The 24,305-nt window shown below is 35.5% G+C and overlaps 1 pseudogene; it reads left to right on the top strand.

The window, feature by feature from the left end:
• Window positions 1-2,686: 2,686 nt before the first annotated feature.
• LOC129233373 (uncharacterized) lies at window positions 2,687-3,251 on the top strand (annotated as a pseudogene).
• Window positions 3,252-24,305: the final 21,054 nt, after the last annotated feature.

Here is a 24,305-nt window from a genome sequence, read left to right as displayed (position 1 = left end):
ACGGGAACCTCTTCAATAGTTATTTTAAAAAAAGAGGGAAATCTGTTGGTTGCTGTCAAAGTGCAGAACACGGAAACCTCTAAGATAGTTTTTAAAAAAAAGAGCGAAATCTGCTGGTTGCTGTAAAAGTGCAGAACACGGAAACCGCTTTGACAGTTAAAAAAAAAGAACCTTTCCCGATGTTCAAAAATCGGGAACCTCTCTGTCGAGAAGTTAAAGCCACATTAGTAGCTTATAGCCACAAAAAAATTATAAAATAAAAACTTTTTAACAAAAAAATTGAACCGCCGAAAAAACTGAAAAGCAAAAAATAATAAACCATTTTAAATAAACCCTTATAACTAAGTTCTTACGCTCGGCATTTTCCGGCGAAGGGGCGTGTCGCCATACGCCACCGCTGCGCCTCACGCTTTACAAAAATAATTAATTTGCTTGTTTGGCACCGACTCAAAACTACTTAGGTATACTTACATTAATTCAAGAACTGAGTTATTAAGGTTAATTAAAAACTCTAAATTATTACAAAAATATATACTTAGGTATACTTACATCAGTTTAAGAACTTAGTTATTAAGGTTTAATTAAAATGGTTTATTATTTTTTGCTTTTTAGTTTTTTCGGCGGTTCAATTTTTTTGTTAAAAAGTTTTTTCATGTGTTTTCGGACTTTCGTTTTTCCATTTTCGGACTTTTTCGTTTTTTCATGTGTTTTCGGACTTAGTCGTATCTAATTTTCATTCTTTTTGATATACTGATACTTTTTGATATTTAATAGATAGTTTATTTCTAATATACTTGTGGTTCCGCTCTGCCTCGCGAGTTTCCGCGTGTGTATTTCAATTTTCCATACATTGGATTTTGTCCTTTTTTTTTTTTTTGGAGTTGCTCGATTTTTGTACTTGACCTTTTTATGGAGCCTTGAAAGCAACCCTCAAATCTTGACCAATAAACTATCAAAATGTACTTTAAACAATGAAAATACTTTGATACTCTAGTTCAATTAGTTTTACGTTTTTAACACAACCTAACTGAAATTCCGACCTAGCTTAAAAAATTTATGTATTTTTTCCAAATAGTTATAAATCAAAAAGAGACTTTAATGGTCTTTTTAAAAGGTGTATACGAATTTTAGTTGAAGAAAAATGATCATTTCACATTAGAAAAATGTAAGTGGGGGGGGGATTTTTTTTTTTGTTTAACGGATTTCCTTTAACATCTTAGCACGGGCATCGCCGTGCGGGTACTGCTGGTGCGAAACCTGAGACTTACAGCGAAGTGGTGAGGTGTGTGCGGAGAAAAGTATATAGATTCAACACGCGAGAACAAGCTTGAACTCTCCGATAGTTATAAAAAAAACGAAATCTGTCGGTTGCTGTCACAGTGCAGAACACGGAAACCTCTCCGATATTTATTTTAAAAAAAAGAGAGAAAAATCTGTCGCTTGCTGTCAAAGTGCAGAACACGGAAGCCATTAAGATGGTTATTAAAAAGAAAGAGCGAAATCTGTTGGTTGCTGTAAAAGTACAGAACACGGAAACCGCTTTGACAGTTAAAAAAACCTTTCCCGATGTTCAGAACACGGGAACCTCTCCAATAGTTATTTTAAAAAAAAGAGCGAAATCTGCTGGTTGCTGTAAAAGTGCAGAACACGGAAACCGCTTTGACAGTTAAAAAAACCTTTCCCGATGTTCAGAACACGGGAACCTCTTCAATAGTTATTTAAAAAAAAAAGAGGGAAATCTGTTGGTTGCTGTCAAAGTGCAGAACACGGAAACCTCTAAGATAGTTTTAAAAAAAAAGAGCGAAATCTGCTGGTTGCTGTAAAAGTGCAGAACACGGAAACCGCTTTGACAGTTAAAAAAAAAGAACCTTTCCCGATGTTCAAAAATCGGGAACCTCTCTGTCGAGAAGTTATAAAAAAAGAACGAAATCTGTCGGTTGCTGTCAAAGTGCAGAACACAGAAACCTCTCCAATAGTTATTTTAAAAAAAAAGAGAGAAATATGTTGGTTGCTGTCAAAGTGCAGAACACGGAAACCTCTAAGATAGTTTAAAAAAAAGAGCGAAATCTGCTGGTTTGCTGTAAAAGTGCAGAACACGGAAACCGCTTTGACAGTTTATAAAAAACCTTTCCCGATGTTCAGAACACGGGAACCTCTCTGTCGAGAAATTTAGCAGGGAAGCGTTCGGTCTGCGGAGCAGACACAAATATCCCAGTCAGAGGATGAGTCTCAGTAGACCGCAGTGTGGTATCTGCTCTACTACGTACGACACCCTGACGCACCTAGGGCGTCTACAGAGGATTTCTTGCCCTCGAGTTAGACCTGGAAGGTAGGTATTACGGAACGGGGACCACACAGTCTCGATGGTCCCAGGGGTGTTCCATCTCGAAGAGACTTCGACAGCGAAGTAGTCTGGTCCGCTCGGGTCCAGATGTACGCCTTGACCATCGTTCTCCTCCGACGCTCAAGGCACGAACAGTATCGTTGCAGTAACTAGACGGGATTCTGACTTATAGGCGTTTAGTCATAATCCCACGGATGGTAACTGCGCACCATTGGTCGTTTGACCAAGCACATGTACCAAGTGTTCGAACCTTCAGTTACTCTTGTACTGAGCAGGATTACTATCGCAACGACGGTCATCAGTAGGGTAAAACTAACCTGTCTAATGACGGTCTAAACCCAGCTCACGTTCCCTGTTTGTGGGTGAACAATCCATTGCTTGGCGAATTCCGCTTCGCAGTGATAGAAAGAGCCGACATCGAAGGATCGAAAAGCAACTTCGCTATGAAAGCTCGGCTGCCACAAGCCAGTTATCCCTGTGGTAACTTTTCCGACACCTCTTGCATAAAACTCTTAAAATCAAAGGGATCGATAAGCCCCGCTTTCACGGTATGTATTCGTACTGAAAATCAAGATCAAGCCATTTTTTGCCCTTTTACTCTACGCGAGGTTTCTGTCCTCGCTGAGCTCACCTTAGGACACCTGCGTTACCTTTTGACAGATGTGCTGCCGTAGTCGAACTCCCCGCCTGACATTGTCCTCGAAGCGGATTGTCCCGAGAGGCAAACTGTTGGACTCGGAGCCAGAAACGTGCTTTCTTACAACCGCTCTCCGCTTCACCGAGTCAGTAAAGACACGATGAAAGTAGTGGTATTTCACTGTCGACCGCGGAGCGATCTCCCACTTATACTACACCTCTCATGTCTCTTCACAGAGTCAGACTAGAGTCAAGCTCAAAAGATTTTTAATTACAAAGCGGGTTTCGAATGCGCCCGTAACGGGGGCACAATCTCACCCATACTTTCCTCCACTCGACGGTGAAACAACAGACCGCTACCGCGCGGCGGAGAGTCAATTCAAAGACTCCTGCCCACGGTCAATACGCTAAGGCGGTCTCGCCGTCGTAAGAGAGCGGGGGATGGAAAGAAGAACTTCAGGCCGACGGAGCGCGCACCTCGACCTCCCGTGGTAAACGGGGGAGGATCATCGAGGAATCACGTTCGGACGAAGCGGCAGAAAACCCGCTTCCATAACTACGGTTCTGCATGCGCAGCTACGGGGTCATAACGCCGAGCCGCAAGCAGATAAGCAGTACTGAACAGCAGGGAATCCCGGCGCTCAGACCCACAGGGTGGTCGTCGGCAGGAGACACGCGGCGAAGCACCGGAATACTACCGTGATCACCGCGAAATACCGTCTCGCTCTCTGATTAGTCGATTTCGACCGACACGCTGATAAACCAGCGCGTAACTATGCTTCGCCAACTAATCTTCCGAGCAGACACTGCCCACATTAAGTGCGAATCTCATTGAAATTCTGTTGTGTTCCCCCTCACGCTCATCGACGGTTCGGTGAAAACGGGCGACTGTTTTTTTCTCGCCGAGGCACATTTGTCAACAGTAGATGATTGTGGTTCCACTCTGCCTCGCGAGTTTCCGCGTGTGTTTTAATATTTCAATACATTGGACTTTGTCGCTTTTATATTTTCGGACTTAGTCGTTTTTCCATGTGTTTTCAGACTCAGTCGTTTTTCCATGTGTTTTCGGACTTTATTGTTTTTCCATTTTCGGACTTTTTCGTTTTTCCATGTGTTTTCGGACTTATTCGTTTTTCCATGTGTTTTCGGATTATTCGTTTTTCCATGTGTTTTCGGAATTTTTCGTTTTTCCATTTTCGGACTTTGTCGTTTTTCCATGGTTTTCGGACTTATATTCGTTTTTTCATGTGTTTTCTGACTCTGTCTTTTTTCCATTTTCGGACTTTGTCGTTTTTCCATGTGGTTTCGGACTTAGTCGTATCTAATTTTCATGTTTATTGATATACTGATACTTTTGATATTTAATTGATAGTTTATTTCTAATATCGATTTATCAATACTTGTGGTTCCGCTCTGCCTCGCGAGTATCCGCGTGTGTATTTCAATTTTCCATACATTGGATTTTGTCGGTTTTTTTTTTTTTTTTTTTTTTTTTTTGGAGTTGCTCGATTTTTGTACTTGATCTTTTTATGAAGCCTTGGAGGCTAACCCTCAAATCTTGACCAATAAACTAACAAAATGCACTTTAAACAATGAAAATACTTTAATACTCTAGTTCAATTATTTTTACGTTTTTAACACAATCTAACTGAAATTCCTACCTAGCTTAAAAAACTTATGTATTTTTCAGAATAAATATAAATCAAAAAGGGACACGGGAACCTCTCTGTCGAGAAATTTAAAAAAATGCCCTCTTCTCTGCTGATGAGTGCTAATAAGCACGAAACTGCAGTCCTCGGCTGGAAATGACTGAGCTGGCGGTGTATTTCACGTATTTCTGCTTTAGCCCTGGCTAATGGGCGGTAATTTACTGAATATACCTTGCCTTGCTTTCAATCTTCGAGTTCCGAACCATTGCTTCGGTCTCTCGTCTGGTCTGCTAATTCTATATTAGCTACCAGTTTGTTTCGCTCTCTTGGCTTCCTTAAGAGGTTTTCCATCTCCAGTTCAGTCACTTTCCTATGCCGGGCTGATGAGTGCTAATAAGCACGAAACTGCAGTCCTCGGCTGGAAATGACAGAGCTGGCGGTGTATTTCACGTGTAATGGGGGAGTGTCTGAGTAGTATAAAGCATGTTGTCGGTGTAAGATCAGTATTTCTGGCAAAGAGATTGCACGCCGTATAGCAGTTAAAATCACACCGAGTGCGTCCATCCTACCTCAGCGAGAAATGGCGAATATTCAATCTGTTAGACGACATCTGGATGCTTTTACCCGAGGTCAAATCATTGGGAAGTTGGAGGAAGGCCGCAGTGTGACAAGTGTGGCTGCAGAGTTTGGAATTGCTCACAGCATCGTTTCACGACTTTGGAGACAATTTCGAACTACAGGAACAGCTATCCGGGGGTTCAGTAGTGGTCGTCCACGAGGAACCGCACCCGCAGATGACCAGTATATTGTCTTACAAGCCAGAAGAAACAGGCGGCAGACAGCGGGAGAAATCGCTAGACACACGACACAGGCGACTGGACGACCGATATCGCGTTTTACCGTGGCCAGAAGACTGCACGGTGGTGGTCTGTTTGCACGACGCCCTCTATATATCTATATATATATAAATGAATGTTTGTCTGTCTGTCATCGATGAATTCAAAAACTACCCGACAGATTTGGCTGAAACTTTCACCGTTTGTTATTTTTAGTACTGGGAAAGTTTATAGACCAGTTCGAAAAAAATCCGATCGATAGTTCCTTTTTTATCCCAATTTAAGTCACAATCCATTGGATAAATACGAATAAAATTATCGGCTGCAGAAATTAATTCGCGTGAAAGATCTCATTGATAAGAAGTTAGCTTGTATGCTTTTGATTTTCATTATGAAAATTTCCAAAGTAGATCCCCCTCTCATTTTCTTCAAAGGTAGCGAAAGATAAATAGCAGTAAATTGATTTCAGTTTCGAAATACCGTTACAAAACAAGGTCACGTTTTAAGGTGTCAATTTCAAAAAAATTCCGGACGAGAGCCACTTAACTTCTCTATCAGTAACAAGACATCCCCTTAACATCACCAAAAGATCATAGGCGGCTGTACCAAAAAGGGGTTAAACGAAGTGTACAGATTGGGGGGGGGGGGAGAGGAACCACTGAAGCTTTTTTTTTTCCTTATTATTCCTGGAATTGGGCTCAGGGGCGTAGCTAAGGGGGGGGTTTTGGGGACAAACCCTCCCCCCCCCCGAAAAGTTAGTCTCAAAAAAAAGAGAAAAAGAAGAGAGAAGTGAAAGAAAAAAGAAAGAAGAAAAGGAAAAAATTCCAAGCGATTACACACACACACACACATATATATATATATACTAGCTGACCCAGCCACGCGTTGCTGTGGCAAAGAAGTTGGATTAAAATAAACTTGAACTCATTATTTTGATAGAATCAAATAAATATTTTTAATAGAGCTTAAAATAGTATAGCCGATTTTATAACATATGAGATTGATAATGGGCGTTATTCAATTTAAAAACGATTCCTGAATGTTCCTGGAAAATTATGGGCAGCTGATGTGGCCAATTTCTGCCAGTATCATGTCAAGCCAAAACCCGGAAAGTTTTCCGATAAAAGTTAATAACCTTCCTGAAATCATCTCGGAAGCCTCTTGAAAAATTCGAAGATCTTCCCGTTTGAAGTTAGTCGTGTTTCTGGAACTTTAATGTAAACTTAGGAAGGGATACAAAAAAAAAAGCTTAGCACCTTTCTGATTTATTAAGGAACTTCTATAAGCAGTAATGCAAACATAGCCAAAGCTTAGCCAGAACTGCAAGCAATTATCGAAAATTTTTACTCAGTAACGTTTCGGATTTTTTTTTTTTTTTTTTTTTTACCGTGCAGGCTGAAGAAAGTACTTATTAAATTCAATAAGTACTAACTAAATTTTCTATGGAAAAAGCACTATACTTACGCTTAGTAAATTTTGTAAGTATAACTTCCGCAAAAAAAAAAAAAAAAAAAAAAAAAATGAAAGTGATAGTAAATATCGAAACTGATTGTAAAATAACCGAATGTAGAAACTAAACGTAAACCACCATACACTTTTAGATTCTACACTACATTTTATTCACATTAGCTTTCTCTATAGTTTGTAATCAATAACTTCTTTACAAAATACACTAACTAAATTAAAAATGTATAAAAATTAAATTTTTTTCAATGAAGTAGATAACATTGACTTCGAACTATTGTTTCTATTATTTGAAAACTGAAAACTGTCTAAGCACTAAGTTGTGCACAATGTTCTTGATCAACCAGTCTTTTGCTAATACGAAAAGTATGATAACTTTCCACGTGTGAGTAGGCAATATTTCGTTGCCCATAAGAGAAATATTTATGTTTCAAGAACAAACCGAAAGAAGACATTTTTTGTTCTTTAAATCTATTTATGGTCTTTGCAAAAACTAAGCGAATCAAAAATAGAAGCCTTTCAAATGTGTTTGAAAATTATGACGCTAATAATGGATTACGTGGCAACACAAACATTTCTCCTTTAAACTTTTCCGACAAATATTGTTGACTTTATGTAGAAACGTGTACCGTTGCGTAATTTAGGTGGGTTTAAATCGCGAAAAAGAATAAATTGTTGAGCCAATTTTCAACCGGAAATCGTGTAGACGCATTCCTGGTGTATCCAGGGAATTTAAAAATTCATTTGGAGTGTTTACTGCTTTGTTTTCATCGACAACTTGTTCAGCATCAATGGAGAGCTTTTTTTTAAAGCCGTCAGTAATGGCTCATTATTCGCAATAATTGTAGCTAAGACAGAGTCATTGCTCTGTTGTTATACGTTGCAAATCAGTGTTAATTAAGTCGGTGGCCCAACTATCAAGTGACGGCATATCATAATAACTAAGTGGTAAATTTGAAATTGAAACGCAAAAACCTTCAGTTAAAACTAAAGCTTCATATTCATCTCTGGTGTAAAATCTGGATTTGGACATTTGTGTGTTTGTTAAACTTTATGAAATACGTCTTCAAACGTGAAAGTAATATAGTTTCTCCTTAAAAAATAATGATTGTGTTGGATAGTATGTCGTCAAAATTGTTTTAAACAGTTGACGAATACTGTTTCTCCTTATGTCAAACCTGCATTAGAAAGTGTCAACTCCCAATGACTTTGTGCTACCAATAAATACAACTTGCGACATGCATCAGGATATGTATTTGACAGTCGACAATTGACGATCCACAAATATTCCTGTCTGTTCGGGAATGTTTACCGAAAACAAACCTGCTACAAAACCAGCGCGATTACAGAGGCAATTATGATTTTTAAAAAATTAAATTTATCTGGAAATAGACTCTCAATTAGTTCACTTTTCGTCTCAACGGCAGTGCAGAAATTGTCTGGCTATTTCTTGTACTGTATATTTTGAAACAGTTCAATTTCACCGTTTCCAATACTCAGCAATTGCTTAGAAAATACTTATGCGATTAGATTATTTTGCGTTTATACGCGCATGTTCATGGCCAATCGCATTATCTCGTCATTACGCTATAAAAAACGTTTTTTTTAAACATGCGTTGATTTCGTCGGAATAACTGGTAATGTCTGCCGGAAGTCCCCAGACAGTATTCAGACAATTTCGACTAAAAGTTTATCGTTGCCATTCAAATCTTGCATAATCCTATGATGTGCTTCGAATGAATGCTTTTACTCATGAGACATAGTACACTCATCCCAAATTATAATTTCACTCTCTTGCAACACTACAGCCATACCACGTCTTTTTACTTCCTTTTACAAAAAAGGAAGTATTTTTCTTTATTGTACACATTGTGTTTTGTTTGTTATGAATATTTAATAGGCAACTTTAAAGCTGAATGTGCTGTTCGTGTACCATCTAAAAAAAGTAGCAGCAATGCCTGACGATGCAATTGTCACTGCAATTTTCTGTTGCGAATGTATCTTTGCAAGAATTAATGATATTAAAAATTTCCTGGGGAACAAAATAAAGAAAAAAATTGTTTTCCGCTTAAATTCATTAACTTTCCTGAAATAAACCTGGAAAATTTTTGAAGAATTCAGTAGTCTTCTTGGTTAAAAAGGCAGTTATGATTCTGGCACCTGCAGAGAAGCCTAACGCAGGATTAATATAATAGCCTGGAACCTTCCTGCTTTTCTAAGAAAGCTCTCAAAGCATTAATACACGCATTGCCAACGCGAAGACAGACTCTAAAGCAAGTAGCTCGAATGTAGTTCCGCTGCAACTCTTGCAAAGCTTCGTGATCCAGATAACTTTTCGCACTCATTGGGTGTTGAGTCAATCTAGACAAACCGCAATCACTCCGAAACCGATACACCTATTAAATACGTCTAGTTAATCTTGATACTGGTGGAGAAAAATAATTTTCACAACGGTGTGAAATCTTCAATTTGTAGCAATTCAAGGAAACGTTTTGAAAAATATAGTTGATTTTCTCAGGAAGTAAATAATAACCTGTAATATCCCGAAACGTTATATGGAAATTCTAAGCAACATCTCTGAGCTTTTTTTATCATGGTGTTTTTAGCAGTAAGTCATACGATGTTAGAGTTATATCGATTAATTAACTTACACCGCCATCTATTAAGAATTTTTAGAACTAAACAATTAATTCACACTATTATTGCATAATTAATATGAAATTTGCAGTAAAAAATTATAAAAACTATCCTATCTTTTAAGTTGGACCAAATGACACATTGATATGAAATTTGAGAAAAATCGGTTGAGTAGTTTCGGAGTTTACCCCGAACAAACATCGTGACACGAGATTTTTATATATATATATATATATATATATATATATATATATATATATATATATATATATATATATATATATATAATATATATATATATATATATATATATATATATATATATATATATATATATATATATATATATATATATATATATATATATATATATATATATATATAAAATATATATATATATATATATATATATATATATTATATAATATATATCTATATATATAAAAATCTCGTGTCACGATGTTTGTTCGGGGTAAACTCCGAAACTACTCAACCGATTTTTCTCAAATTTCATATCAATGTGTCATTTGGTCCAACTTAAAAGATAGGATAGTTTTTATAATTTTTTACTGCAAATTTCATATTAATTATGCAATAATAGTGTGAATTAATTGTTTAGTTCTAAAAATTCTTAATAGATGGCGGTGTAAGTTAATTAATCGATATAACTCTAACATCGTATGACTTACTGCTAAAAACACCATGATAAAAAAAGCTCAGAGATGTTGCTTAGAATTTCCATATAACGTTTCGGGATATTACAGGTTATTATTTACTTCCTGAGAAAATCAACTATATTTTTCAAAACGTTTCCTTGAATTGCTACAAATTGAAGATTTCACACCGTTGTGAAAATTATTTTTCTCCACCAGTATCAAGATTAACTAGACGTATTTAATAGGTGTATCGGTTTCGGAGTGATTGCGGTTTGTCTAGATTGACTCAACACCCAATGAGTGCGAAAAGTTATCTGGATCACGAAGCTTTGCAAGAGTTGCAGCGGAACTACATTCGAGCTACTTGCTTTAGAGTCTGTCTTCGCGTTGGCAATGCGTGTATTAATGCTTTGAGAGCTTTCTTAGAAAAGCAGGAAGGTTCCAGGCTATTATATTAATCCTGCGTTAGGCTTCTCTGCAGGTGCCAGAATCATAACTGCCTTTTTAACCAAGAAGACTACTGAATTCTTCAAAAATTTTCCAGGTTTATTTCAGGAAAGTTAATGAATTTAAGCGGAAAACAATTTTTTTCTTTATTTTGTTCCCCAGGAAATTTTTAATATCATTAATTCTTGCAAAGATACATTCGCAACAGAAAATTGCAGTGACAATTGCATCGTCAGGCATTGCTGCTACTTTTTTTAGATGGTACACGAACAGCACATTCAGCTTTAAAGTTGCCTATTAAATATTCATAACAAACAAAACACAATGTGTACAATAAAGAAAAATACTTCCTTTTTTGTAAAAGGAAGTAAAAAGACGTGGTATGGCTGTAGTGTTGCAAGAGAGTGAAATTATAATTTGGGATGAGTGTACTATGTCTCATGAGTAAAAGCATTCATTCGAAGCACATCATAGGATTATGCAAGATTTGAATGGCAACGATAAACTTTTAGTCGAAATTGTCTGAATACTGTCTGGGGACTTCCGGCAGACATTACCAGTTATTCCGACGAAATCAACGCATGTTTAAAAAAAACGTTTTTTATAGCGTAATGACGAGATAATGCGATTGGCCATGAACATGCGCGTATAAACGCAAAATAATCTAATCGCATAAGTATTTTCTAAGCAATTGCTGAGTATTGGAAACGGTGAAATTGAACTGTTTCAAAATATACAGTACAAGAAATAGCCAGACAATTTCTGCACTGCCGTTGAGACGAAAAGTGAACTAATTGAGAGTCTATTTCCAGATAAATTTAATTTTTTAAAAATCATAATTGCCTCTGTAATCGCGCTGGTTTTGTAGCAGGTTTGTTTTCGGTAAACATTCCCGAACAGACAGGAATATTTGTGGATCGTCAATTGTCGACTGTCAAATACATATCCTGATGCATGTCGCAAGTTGTATTTATTGGTAGCACAAAGTCATTGGGAGTTGACACTTTCTAATGCAGGTTTGACATAAGGAGAAACAGTATTCGTCAACTGTTTAAAACAATTTTGACGACATACTATCCAACACAATCATTATTTTTTAAGGAGAAACTATATTACTTTCACGTTTGAAGACGTATTTCATAAAGTTTAACAAACACACAAATGTCCAAATCCAGATTTTACACCAGAGATGAATATGAAGCTTTAGTTTTAACTGAAGGTTTTTGCGTTTCAATTTCAAATTTACCACTTAGTTATTATGATATGCCGTCACTTGATAGTTGGGCCACCGACTTAATTAACACTGATTTGCAACGTATAACAACAGAGCAATGACTCTGTCTTAGCTACAATTATTGCGAATAATGAGCCATTACTGACGGCTTTAAAAAAAAGCTCTCCATTGATGCTGAACAAGTTGTCGATGAAAACAAAGCAGTAAACACTCCAAATGAATTTTTAAATTCCCTGGATACACCAGGAATGCGTCTACACGATTTCCGGTTGAAAATTGGCTCAACAATTTATTCTTTTTCGCGATTTAAACCCACCTAAATTACGCAACGGTACACGTTTCTACATAAAGTCAACAATATTTGTCGGAAAAGTTTAAAGGAGAAATGTTTGTGTTGCCACGTAATCCATTATTAGCGTCATAATTTTCAAACACATTTGAAAGGCTTCTATTTTTGATTCGCTTAGTTTTTGCAAAGACCATAAATAGATTTAAAGAACAAAAAATGTCTTCTTTCGGTTTGTTCTTGAAACATAAATATTTCTCTTATGGGCAACGAAATATTGCCTACTCACACGTGGAAAGTTATCATACTTTTCGTATTAGCAAAAGACTGGTTGATCAAGAACATTGTGCACAACTTAGTGCTTAGACAGTTTTCAGTTTTCAAATAATAGAAACAATAGTTCGAAGTCAATGTTATCTACTTCATTGAAAAAAATTTAATTTTTATACATTTTTAATTTAGTTAGTGTATTTTGTAAAGAAGTTATTGATTACAAACTATAGAGAAAGCTAATGTGAATAAAATGTAGTGTAGAATCTAAAAGTGTATGGTGGTTTACGTTTAGTTTCTACATTCGGTTATTTTACAATCAGTTTCGATATTTACTATCACTTTCATTTTTTTTTTTTTTTTTTTTTGCGGAAGTTATACTTACAAAATTTACTAAGCGTAAGTATAGTGCTTTTTCCATAGAAAATTTAGTTAGTACTTATTGAATTCAATAAGTACTTTCTTCAGCCTGCACGGTAAAAAAAAAAAAAAAAAAAAAAATCCGAAACGTTACTGAGTAAAAATTTTCGATAATTGCTTGCAGTTCTGGCTAAGCTTTGGCTATGTTTGCATTACTGCTTATAGAAGTTCCTTAATAAATCAGAAAGGTGCTAAGCTTTTTTTTTTTGTATCCCTTCCTAAGTTTACATTAAAGTTCCAGAAACACGACTAACTTCAAACGGGAAGATCTTCGAATTTTTCAAGAGGCTTCCGAGATGATTTCAGGAAGGTTATTAACTTTTATCGGAAAACTTTCCGGGTTTTGGCTTGACATGATACTGGCAGAAATTGGCCACATCAGCTGCCCATAATTTTCCAGGAACATTTAGGAATCGTTTTTAAATTGAATAACGCCCATTATCAATCTCATATGTTATAAAATCGGCTATACTATTTTAAGCTCTATTAAAAATATTTATTTGATTCTATCAAAATAATGAGTTCAAGTTTATTTTAATCCAACTTCTTTGCCACAGCAACGCGTGGCTGGGTCAGCTAGTATATATATATATATAAAAGAAGTAACCCCCCCCCCCGAAAGTCGGGTCTAGCTACGCCACTGATTGGGCTATAGTATTCCTGGCTTTTAATACTACTGATTCAATTTACTTCTTAAACTGTAGAATATGGCCTCAAAATTCGGGGCGGAGGATCACTTTAGATTTTTCCTTTTAATTTTAAAATTCCATTTTTATGAAATAAGATGAGTAATGTCATGTCCCTTTATTTGGTATATTTAGTTCATACTTTCGTGAAATAAATCAATTTACCCTATAAAAAATCATTTTTCAATCGTTGTCTTTGTTCATCCTCTTATATTAACGAAAACCACCAAAAATTGCAATTTTATTTTACCTCTTTACCTTCAAATTGCTAATAGATTCACCTCCCCCTCCCTTTTTTCTGCGATTAAATCTTCAAATTTTATTTAAAAACTTGAAGGAATCAAAATGGTGGATTCATGGCCTGGTTTTAGTGGTGGTCCTTTCCAAAAAAGGAAGGGGGAGGCCGTCATTTAGGGATTCAGGAGGGGAAATTGCCCCCCCCCCCATGTGCTAGATCGAATCTTTTTTCTTTTTTTTTTTTTTTTTTTTTGAAGTTCGAAATTTTATGTCAATGAAACGCCCCAGAGGCTGCGACTGGGACTGAAAAGGGCGGGGGGTGGAAGGGGGGGCAAAAAGAAAAACCTAAAAGCCATAGGATTTTTCGCGGCAGCAAAAAAAATGAGAAAAAAAATAGCATAAAATTTTGTTAGGGCTGGTTTTGAGAGCAGATGAGGGGTAATTGATGTGAGCTCACTTATTTCTTAATATGTTGATGAATTTTGTACACAATAACTTTCCCCGAAGAAACACTTAGACAAACTTTCCCCGAAGAAACATTTAGACAATTACAATATTAACCAGACGTTTTTTGAGATGTCACAAAAGGTTGGTAAAAATTTCATTAAACAACTACACTCCTGTTTGTGAAAATTGCAACACCATGAAAGGAAGCATCATAGTTGAATAAAATTTAATACACAGTTGAGTGATAATGGTACAAATAAATGATTACATTTTCAAACCAAACAAACAATAAAAAGAGATAGAAATTAGTATTTTGTGGGGCCACCACACGCCGCAATAAGAGCTGCTACACGACTCGGCATGGAGTGAAACAAAGTTTGAATATCTGCCTGCGAAAGAGTATTCCGTATTGTTTGTATGTGCAACCAAAGTTCGTCTGTCGAAGCAACAGGACGAGGATCACGAGCGAGACGCCGTCCAACGAAATCCCACACATTTCAATCGGTGATATATCCGGGGAATATGCAGGCCAAGGAAGAAGCTGTACCTGCTGCGAATCAAGGTAGTATTTGACAGTCCTGGCGACATGTGGACGGGCATTCTCCTGCTGGAATACAGCCCCTGGCAATCCTTGCAGGAAAGGAATAGCTTGGGGCTGTAAAACTTCGTTTATATATCGAATACTGTTCAAATTGCCCACAATTCGTAGCAATTGTGATTGTCCATGATATGCTATGGCACCCCAGACCATAACTCCGGGTGTTCGTCCATGTGGCGTTCGATAATGAACTCCGGAATGTGCCGTTCACCGGCATAGCGCCTGACACGAATTCGGCCATCATGGTGCCACAAATTGAAGCAAAATTCGTCTGCAAAGACGAGCTGCTGCCAATCAGCACGCCAGCTCCTATGCACATTGGCTCATTGTAGCCGCAGGCGGCGATGTTTTTGTGTAAGAGGAATCCTGTATAAAGGAATCCTTGCGCGCAGCCTACACTGCAACAAACGTCTCCGAATTGATGAAGCACACAATGAAACACCTGTAGCTGTTGACCACTGTGCTGCCAATTGTCTAGAAGAAGCTGTGCAGTCTGTACGCACCAGGTGTCTGTCATCGCGAGCTGACGTCACATTTCGGGATCCACTCCCAGATTTCCGAGCTGTCCGACCTTCGTCCGTCCACTGCTTCCAAACACGAATGATTGTACTGCTGTTACGCTGCACACGAGCGGCTACTGCACGATAAGACAATCCAACTTCACAAAGGTGAACTATTCTGCTCCGTTCAAACTCCGAAATTTGCTCAAATTTCGCTTTCTTTCGTCGAAGAGGCATAGTAAAGATTCAGTTACTCTAGCATATAACCACTGATAATCATACACGCCTCGCTACAGCCGTCTATTTATATTCGGTTAGATCCGCAGTTCAGAGGAAGCTGCTCAGCATACGCATGCGCTACCGGTCTGCAATTCTGATCATTTGCATATCATGTCCTACTTTACATTTCCTGCAATTTTCAACTCACTCGCGTAAGTCAATCGTGGTGTTGCAATTTTCCCAAACGGGGGTGTATTTAAGTAAACCAATTGATATACTAATATCTAAATAATGAATACATAAACTAAAAGTTACTGCTTGTGATAAATAATGTTCCATAAACAGATATACAACGTAAAACAAAGAATTATGTTCAGAAAATTTTGACATTTCTGTTTTTTTTTTTTTAGTTTAGGTATTTAAATTGGAAAATAAAATAAATAAATGAACCATAGAAAAATAACCCCCATACCCCCCCCCGGAATCGCCACCACTGCGTTGCCCTTATAACCTCACATGCGCCACGAAAATATTTAGGCGTCCAGCAGAAGGCATAAAATTTATAATTTTCTTCAAAAAAGTTATTTAAACAAAATATCAAGTTCAAAATTTAACTTAAATTTGAAAAAGTATATATACGTTATGGAGTACCATGTGGGTAACGCGACCAGATTTTTCAAGCTAAAAATCAGGACACATGACGGGGTGGGGGGTAGAGTAGTTTTTTTCCCACATGCTTAATATTTTACGTAACAGAAAAATGCCAATAAATAACTCAAATGTACCAATAAAGAACTCAAGTTGAAAATAATTTAATAGTATTGATGTAAAGAATATTGCATCACACAACAAATTTATTAATCAAAATTATTATTTTCAGTTGTACTTGCTGTTAGAAGCAATTTTAAGAAGCCAATTCGTTGTTGCCTTTCAGAAAATGAAGGAATTCCTTGCATGAATAAGAAAAGTTAATTGTAGTTAAAAGAAGACTTTTTAAAGTGGCAACTGATAATTGCGTTTTTTCAGATGTCCAAATTTTATTCACCAAAAAAAAATTTTCTTTTAACAACTGCTGTTGTGCCTGGCAAACTGAACCAAACTTAGCAATCTTTGTCAAACAGTTGACTTCAATCGCAAGAGTGTGAAAATAAATAAATATCTCCACCCATTGCTTATCTCCAGAGATTCATAACATTTTACATGGCGTTCTTACGTTTACTGACAGCAAAAAATCGAAAAAGCATTTAAAAAATCTAGATTGTATGCTATATTTCTTGTGTTAAGGAATTTAAACAAAAAAAAAGCGGGACCTTTTCGACAAAGCGGGACACTTTGGCGGAACAGTAAGACAAAAAGCGGGACTGTCCCGCCAAAAGCGAGACGTCTGGTCACACTACATGTGGGAGACCTTAATATATTGCAGGAGAGCAAACATTTCTATTCAACGCTTATCGGCTTAACTGTTTGTATTGTTCAGCTTGATAACTTTTTGAAGGAAATTTCAAAGTTTAGGTCTCTTGCGTGTCACCTAAATATTTTTGTGGCACATGTGGGGCCAACTTTTTATCATCATGAAATTTCGAACTTCGAAAAAAAAAAATTTTTTTCAATACGGCCTAGTACAGTGCTGGTTCACACTTTCAGGCGCAAGTCGGCACGGATTGTCGTTGTTCAAATTATATGAAACTTTTTTACAATTGTTTTTGCCCAAAAGGAAAAACATGAGGCTGTTCGTCTTGAAAAATCTACCTTCGTTTTCTTTTTGGGACACCCCAAACATGCATGCGTGTGTGTACACACATGCGATATTGGCATTCTTTCCATCTTTAAATTTTGAAGCTTTTTTTTCGATTGGGTTCAAAGCCCCCCCCCCCTCTTCCCAAAGAGAAAAACGTCCAATTCCCTCCCCTCCCCCTCATGGGGGGAGGACAAGGCGATCAAGCGCTCTCTCGCGGAAATTTAACGCGGACAAAACGCATTTTTAAGCAGGCTTTGCTTAGAGGATGAGATTATTATAGAGCAATTAACCTTTGTAGCAAACATATAATATAGGGAAAGTGGGATCCATTCTCTTAAACTAATTATAATACTTAGTGCAAAAATTCCTATAAAAGTGTGCACTTTAGGTTAAACTATAATTGAAAGTTTAATGAGCATAAATAATAAAAACTAACCTGGAAACGCTTCTGTGAAAAATGTTTACTTGAACTCCCTAAAACATTTTTTGGAAATTTGTTTTGCCTTTAATTCTGTGACGCAGAAAACAAAGTCCAAAAATGTGCAAAACCAACCATACTGTGATGAAATGTGACAGGATCGCCATTTGCCACTCACTTATAGGTAAAAAATTCTTCGAGTTTACCCTGTGTGAGTAGCATCATCACAACTGAGCAAACACTAATCCAGTATAATTTCGATTTAACGATATCAAATTTATGGATTCCCTCAATTAAATGATACATTTCACTGATTCGGATTTAACTTTATTCAATATATATATGCTGCTCGATTTAACGATATTTTTCTCCAGTCCCTTGGCAATAGTTAAATCGGTGTATTTGTATAAGAAAATTAATGTCCTAAAAGTTTCATAAAAACTTTTAGGACATTAATTTTCTTTTAAACTTTTAAGACATCAATTTTAGAACGGAGGGAAAATATGAATTAATAAATTAAAGAGAAAATGAAGAATTCATTAAAACTGAAATAAATAGCATGGTGACTGAATATTTATATTTAACTTTTTATTTAAAAAAAAGCTCTCTTTAAATCATTCATTGCTTGTACCTTAAAAGAAAAACACTAAAAGTTAGCAGAACAGTATATATTGAAGACTAATCTCATGCTCTCCAAATTAAATTAGCAGAAAATTCAAGATGCATGTCAAATAAAATATTCAAGACCATTTGATTTTACGATAGATATTTTAAAATTTACTCAAACAAAAACCTGGAAAAAAAATGTGTGTGTTAAAGCAAAATTAATTTTTATTTCAGTCTATTCATTTAATTTTAACTTTTATATTTAATTATTGGTAGCTTATACATTTAGCAATTTTTGCAGCTTCTATTTCTGAAACTTCCTGCATTTTAAGAAAATTTGCAAAATTCCCTAGTTTTTCCTTTTTCTTCGGGGGGGGGGAGGATTTTGAATTCCTTGTATTTTCTGGTTTTCCTATGGCATGGCAACCCTGCGTGACATGATTAGTGTAAATCAGTACAAAAGCTTGATGGATATTTAAGTTTTACGGGTGTGACCCACTTTCCCTAACTAACACTAAATTTAAGAAGACATTATGTAGTAAACTTTATTCTTCATCCTGTTTTTAATAACGTAGTTCTCTCTTTTGTCCTAAATGATAAATAGCTGAAAAAACTACTAATGAAAACAATTATTTATTTTTTATTATGTTATTTTTCCATTATATTGATTAAACTTTTTGGAAAACCAGAACTAGTTAGTGTTCCAAATATTTACTGGCGAGTTAAAAAATAAAGCATAGTAGTGACAGAAATGTATATAATGTGATTTTGTAGAAATGGCAGTCTCTGCAACCTTGACGTGAGAATCTTTGCTTATCCTTATCAAAAGCTTAAATTGAAGGAAACTGACATCCTGAGTTTCCGGTCAAAAGAGTCATTGAGATTCTACCTTATTCCCGAAATATAGCAGCCAACTAATTGTTCGTTCGTTTATCTTGATGTTGTGTGAAGTCATCCCTGGCTATTTGATAAAATTCTAGGTAATTTAACTTTATCACTATCTTTCTGCACTGAGGAATTCTTTTCTCAACTTCTCTGATAAAAAAAATTGTGACAACATAAAATAGGTCAGTTAGAATGAGTCAAAAAGCACAAGCAGAGGAAATGGCAGGTTATGAAATCCAATTTCTCTGCTATGTGCCATTCAGTGGGTACAAAAATATAAGTTTCTTGGAAAAGTGGAGTGAAAAAAGAACATACATTATGAAATCAAATTTATTAATACATGAATACATTTTAACAGAATAGAATACAGTAATGGCTTTGCAACTTGTTCAATCAGAAAAAAGGTTTTTTAGTAGTAACTGCAACAAAACTATCTTTTTTTCCTGCAATTGTTAGTAAACAAGTTCCTATTCTAATTCATCCTTTACACTTCTAGTTAGTTCTAATTTGGTTTCAGTACTTTACTGCTGTTGCATTTTTTCGCTTGCTAAAGCCTTTGGTAAATAAATTACCTTTGGTAGCTTTCTGCCATCTGCACCTATCATCATTATTGCATTTTTTAAAATATGTTTATCTACTTGAGAGAGTTTAAACATTCTACTTGGGGCTAAGTTCTTCAATATTAGTGAAATTAATATTGCTTGGAAAGAATTATAACATAAAAAGATTTATAAACTAGTTCACACAATGATTGAAAATATTTTTTTTTCATCATACAACAAATAGATAAGCGTGAGGCATATAACAATATGATGTTCGCTGCCATATATTTTAAATGTGTTTCTGGAATTTCTAGAAATTTTTCTAGGTCAATCTTTACCTATCCAAAAATTAAATTCAAGAAATTGATGCCAGTTATAGTAGCTTCAAGTTAAAAGAGTTTCTGATAATCGACATTCTACCCTACTTCAAAACAGATCAATAATCTAAACAACACTAACTTTCTCACTAATCTAAACTCACCAACTTATAAAGCATTAATTGTAATTAAAAGAAATACATAGGATTAACGTAATTTAAAACACAGAGTACGAGTATTTAAAACACAGTATTATATTAATAGGAGTGACTTAACAGCATGCAGTAAAGTGAAATATAAACTGTTATACGAAAATTAAGATGATTTAGGACATGAAGACAGCTGTTTTTTGATCCAGACCAAGAGCCGAACAAGCTAAGGGGTACTGCAGCAATACTTTGAATGTAAGGCACCAACAGAAAATATGTCGATGAAGATGCACTGAAAAACACAAGCAGAAGAAAATGGTAGCTAAAATGAAACCAAATCTCTCCACTATGTGTCATTCAGTTTTGAGCAGTCACAAAATTTCAGGAACCTGGAGGGTAAAAAAAAAAGCATTCATTTTTCAGTTAAAATATATAATAAATTTTAATCAATGACATATAGTTGATCTTAAATTGTCGTTTTTGCAATAAAATAGTTTTTTATCTGCTAACATATATGTCAGAAAACAAACCCTTAAAAAAAATCATTCTCTTCACTTCCAGTTGTTTTATTTATTTCATTATATCAGTTGAATTCAGGTTGCAGAACTTTGATTTCAGTTTTTCATTATTCTTTTGCTTAAGAAATTTTCAGCAATTTGCACCTAACTAATGTTTCGGCAAATTTTCAATCTGATACTCTTCCCAGACCTAGAATCACTTCCTCAAGCCACTTTTTTCTATTCTAAAATTTAATATCGATTCGACAAATCCGTAGTTTGAAAATACACGAAGAGAAATTAGAATGGAAACAAAACAACACAACAAAGCTGTTATGCAATTCAGTAAAAAAAAAATTAATAAAAACAAAAACCTGACTGCGTAAAAACCAAAAACTCTAAAAAGGAAAAAATATATATGCCCAATAGTTTAGAATTTTATTAAGTACTACTGAATAACTACTCCACTGAAATAGTTTTATAATCGATATACACATAAGACAAATCATAAATTCAAAAGCAGAATAGAAGGATCAACAGTCGGGGCCCGTTCCTTTTTGAACAGTCAAGGAACCCCGTAAAATTTGAATGGGCCCCGACTGTTGATCCTTCTATTCTGCTTTTGAATTTATGATTTGTCTTATGTGTATATCGATTATAAAACTATTTCAATGGAGTAGTTATTTAGTAGTACTTAATAAAATTCTAAACTACTGGGCTTATATTTTTTTTCTTTTGTTGCTTTACGCAGTCAGGTTTTTTTGTTTTTCCCTTTTTAGTTGATTTTCATTGACTTAGTTATTATGATTATAAGATGGCAAATTTCATTATCTTGTCATTTTATAGAGAAAGATCATGATGTGGGGATTATTAAGTAACTTGTGGTAGTCTAAACTACTGATTATTAGTTCCTCTAGGGACTTTACTCGGCTTAAAGTTACATATGCTTGGCCTTTAACGAAAATGCGTGAACTTAAGTCAACCACAGCTATATAAACAGCGTGAAAAAGTCGTCAGTCAAATCTTTCTCCAAAAACTAAAAAAGCCCGTCAAGAGAGTACACGTTGCGAAACTCAATCCCAAGAATTACACAAAAACAAATGTTACATGTTACAGATCAAAATCGAATTAGTAGACTTAGTAAACAAAAAATTCAGGCAGCGAAAATGCTACCTGCATTTGTCGCTCGCTGTGTAGCACACAGGTAGCGTGCGACACGATCCCGAACTAACAATATGGCGACTGGTTGTTGATATGATGAATTTTGATTAGTGTCATGTGTTTAGTGACACTCCCAAGGTAAAGATAAATAGATTGACGTCAGATTTGTTGAAATCCGCCAAGGGGTTTGGGCCTGTACAACGGCACATAAGAACAAACATACATATATAGGCTCATAAACAGATTAAAATCCTTTGCGTCACGCATGCGCAGTCGGGTAATGATACAATTACCATTCAGTAAAACTTCAGATTCTTGAACAAAAAACCTACTTCACCTATCCTATAAATAAAAGCAACACAGCAACATAAACTTGGATAGAAGCATATAATTTTGAAGCAATGCATTACATTTAATAATCAAGGGTCCACTGTACATGTTTTAGGGCCTTGAAGACTACTGTACCTTGATCCAGACCAACAGCCGAGCACCCCTAGGATTTTGCATCAATAGAAGAGTGTATGGTACCAATAGAAAATAATTCGACGAGGATGCACTGAAAAACACAAGCAGAGGAAATGGTAGCTAAAATGAAACCAAGTCTCTCCACAATGTGTCATTCAGTTTTGAGCGGACACAAATTTCAGGAACCTGGAGGGTAGAAAAAAAGCATTCATTTTTAAGTTAAAATATATGATAAATACAAATCAATAACATATAGTTGATCTTAATTTGTACAACCAGAATTTCTTTGTAGCCTTTTCAATAAAATATTTTTTTATCTGCTAATATACATGTTAGAAAACAAAGCCTTAAAAAAATCATTCTCTTCACTTCCAGTTGTTTTATTTATTTCATTATAAAAGTTGAATTATGTTGCATTACTTTGATTTCATTTATTCTTTTGCTTAAGAAAATTTCAGCAATTTGCACCTAACTCATGCTTTTACAAATTTTCAATCTGATACTCTTCCTAGACCTAGAATCACTTCCTCGAGCCACTTTTTTCTACTCTAAAATTTAAAATTGATTCGAAAGATCTGTAGTTGCAACACAAATTAGCAAAGAATCATACAATTTTGATGCAATACATTACATTTTATAATCAAGGGTCCACTGTACATGGTTTAGGGCTCTTTGAGACCTGCTACATGTTGCTGTGCTTGAGTGTGTCCGTTTTGTAACCGGGCTAGTACCGTTTGAGCTGGTTGCCATAAGTAAAGCATCACCTTGGTGGATTGCTTTGCACCCCTCATGTATAAGAGCCTGTCTCCAAGCGGAGCTGATATTTTGTTTGACTCGGGTTGCACTTTTTGAAGAAGAAAGGCACCCTTTACGAGGAGAAACCCCTCGGCTCCCCTCATGTGCCAGTCCGTCAGCAACTTCATTTCCATAAACATTTACATGTGACGGTATCCACTGAAAAGTAATTTTAGGACGTATGTAAAAGTAACGTCTGTCTACCTGTTACTGTAAGAAAACAACCCCCACCTTTTTTAAAAGTTCGTCCTTCCAGTTTCATTTATTTCACTTTTTCAGTTGCTTTACTCTCTGTTATTCTTTTGCTAAATCAATTTTCTGAGACTTGATTTTCATAACATACAGCACTAGCCAAATGTATATAAAAACAACACATTCAAGATCAGTTACAAAATGACATCACTATTCACAGAATGCAGCAAATTTCTCATTAAAGAAGGTTGAAGAATTTACAAAATACAGCAAGAGAAACAAATTGAAAAGAAAAGAATATTAACAGAACAAAGGTATTTTCCAATAAAATAAATACACATGTATTCAAGAAGACTTGCTTTTTATAATCAATGACATTTTAGTAAATTAAGGTAGCCCAAGTAAAGGATTATGTATTAAAACAAGGATAAAATAATTACTAATGTACACACAATTGTTCATACTATATATAATTCACATTTCAAAACTATTTCCCCCAGAAATATTCCACTTAAAAAATTTGTTTAATTAAGCTGCGATGTCTGTAAAGTAACACACACGGGTAGGTTACAGGATTTTAAATTTCTCCTTATTAAAACACATAATTAAACAATAATATTATCGAGACAATTCATACGGATTGGCTTCCATTAAAATGCAGATACTACTAAATATTTCACTTTTTTACACATATTAATTTCGTTTGCGATGTTTATAAGAGCAATTAAAATGACTTACTTCGAATAACTTTAAATTCTGGTTCTTTCTTGAATTGCAAATATCAATTTCTTACTTCAGTCGTTACATCGGGATGACGGGTACCTGGAAAAAAGAATATCTTAACAATACAAATTTCAGAAATTGATTTCTCACCCAAATTAAGTCAGCAAAGAAAGTGTTGAAGCTTTTTATTCTGAAATCATAAAAGGCATAATACAAGGTAAGCAATTAATGCGTTACTGACCGTTACCCAC

The sequence above is a fragment of the Uloborus diversus genome, unplaced genomic scaffold (genome assembly GCF_026930045.1).
Source record: "Uloborus diversus isolate 005 unplaced genomic scaffold, Udiv.v.3.1 scaffold_362, whole genome shotgun sequence".
NCBI classification, from domain to species: domain Eukaryota; kingdom Metazoa; phylum Arthropoda; class Arachnida; order Araneae; family Uloboridae; genus Uloborus; species Uloborus diversus.
Note: the sequence above shows the minus strand (reverse complement) of the source record. Positions and strands in the feature narration are given on the sequence as shown.